This window comes from Salvelinus sp. IW2-2015, unplaced genomic scaffold (assembly GCF_002910315.2).
Source record: "Salvelinus sp. IW2-2015 unplaced genomic scaffold, ASM291031v2 Un_scaffold2231, whole genome shotgun sequence".
NCBI lineage: Eukaryota > Metazoa > Chordata > Actinopteri > Salmoniformes > Salmonidae > Salvelinus > Salvelinus sp. IW2-2015.
In genome coordinates, this window is record NW_019943561.1 from 143,917 (window position 1) to 146,253 (window position 2,337).

The window sequence follows — 2,337 nt, forward strand, 5'->3', positions numbered from 1 at the left end:
GGGGTTTGATCTGACATTAGGACTACATTAGAGGTCTGAAAACATCTGAAATAATTCGAAGGCTGTAATGTCCCTTTTAGCAATGACGCTCAAATGTGCACATTAAAATCGTATCAATATTGCTTTCTAGTGCTGACGATTAACCAAAATGTATGTTATTTTTCGTTTTTTACACAACTAATGACCGACGTTATTTCAATTATTTTGAACTCCCTATTTCGTTTTTTTTCTGTGAGGCTCATTCACATTTCCTCACTGTAGATTTCTCGAATAGAGATACATCAGATCAAGCCCATACAGTGTAATGTAGTAGTACAGTTGAAGTCAGAAGTTTACATACACCTTAGCCAAATACAGTTTTAAACTCAGTTTTTTCACAATCCTGACACTTAATCCAAGTAAAAATTCCCTGTCTTTAGGTCCGTTAGGATCACCACTTTATTTTAAGAATGTTTGACAATGTCAGAATAATAGTAGACAGAATGATTTATTTCAGCTTTTATTTCTTTCATCACATCCAGTGGTCACGAATTTTACTACACTCAATTAGTATTTGGTTTAGCATTGCCTTTAAATGTTTAACTGGGTCAAACTTTCGGGTAGCCTTCCACAAGCTTCCCAAAATAAGTGGGGGTGAATTTTGGCCCATTCCTCCTGACAGAGCTGGTGTAACTGAGTCAGGTTTGTAGGCCTCCTTGCTCGCACACGCTTTTTCAGTTCTGCCCACACATTTTCTATAGGATTGAGATCGGGGCTTTGTGATGGCCACTCCAATACCTTGACTTTGTTGTCCTTAAGCCATTTTGCCACAACTTTGGAAGTATGCTTGGGGTCATTGTCCATTTGGAAGACCCATTTGCGACCAAGCTTGAACTTCCTGACTGATGTCTTGAGATGTGATGCCATCTATTTTGTGAAGTGCACCAGTCCCTCCTGCAGCAAAGCCCCCCCACAACATGATGCTGCCACCCCGTGCATCACGGTTGGGAAGGTGTTCTACGGCTTGCAAGCCTCCCCCTTTTTCCTCCAAACATAACGATGGTCAATATGGCCAAACAGTTCTATTTTTGTTTCATCAGACCAGAGGACATTTCTCCAAAAAGTATGAACTTTGTCCGCATATGCAGGTTGCAAACCGTAGTCTGTTTTTTTATGGCAGTTTTGGAGCCGTGGCTTCTTCCTTGCTGAGCGCCCTTTCAGGTTATGTCGATATAGGACTCGTTTTACTGTGGATATAGATACTTTTGTACATGTTTCTTCCAGCATCTTCACAAGCTCCTTTGCTGTTGTTCTGGGATTGATTTGCACTTTTCGCACCAAAGTACGTTCATCTCTAGGCGACAGAACGCATCTCCTTCCTGAGTGGTATGACGACTGTGTGGTCTCATGGTGTTTATATTTGCGTACTATTGTTTGTACAGATGAACGTGGTACCTTCAGGCGTTTGGACTTGCTCCCAAGGATGAACCAGACTTGTGGAGGTCTACAACTTTTTTTCTGAGGTCTTGGCTGATTTCTTTTGATTTCCCCATGATGTCAAGCAAAGAGGCACTGAGTTTGAAGGTAGGCCTTGAAATACATCCACAGGTACACCTCCAATTGACTCAAATTATGTCAATTAGCCTATCAGAAGCTTCTAAAGCCTTGACGTCATTTTCTGGAATTACTTGTGTCATACACAAAGTAGATATCCTAACCGACTTGCCAAAACTATAGTTTGTTAACAATACATTTGTGGAGTGGTTGAAAAACAAGTTTTAATGACTCCAACCTAAGTGTATGTAAACTTCAACTGTAGTAGTAGTTTACAACAGGCCAATATTCGGCATTGTTTAACGCAGAAAATGTGCTAATTAACTACAATTACCATAATCCAATGGACGCCTACATGTCCGGAGACAAGAGAGAAGAACGCATGATCAAGAGGGATGGAGCAGTTGCATCGCGAGGTATCTCTAACTGAAAATACATGATCTAAGTGATTGATAGTTGGTATTCAGCATTCATAAACGTATGCTGCATTTACTTTGAAGAAATACTAAAATAGTGATTTTGTCAGACAGCATAGGCAGCAGCTCTATAGAGATGAGATGATGACTTGGAATGAAATAACAAAGTATTCAAATAAAACAACTGTAATATACCCAACAACAAATATTTTTATTAAAGTAAAGTAATGTGAATAAATGATGGTTAATACAGTGGGGAGAACAAGTATTTGATACACTGCCGATTTTGCAGGTTTTCCTACTTACAAAGCATGTAGAGGTCTGTAATTTTGATCATAGGTACACTTCAACTGTGAGAGACGGAATCTAAAACAAAAATCCAGAAAAT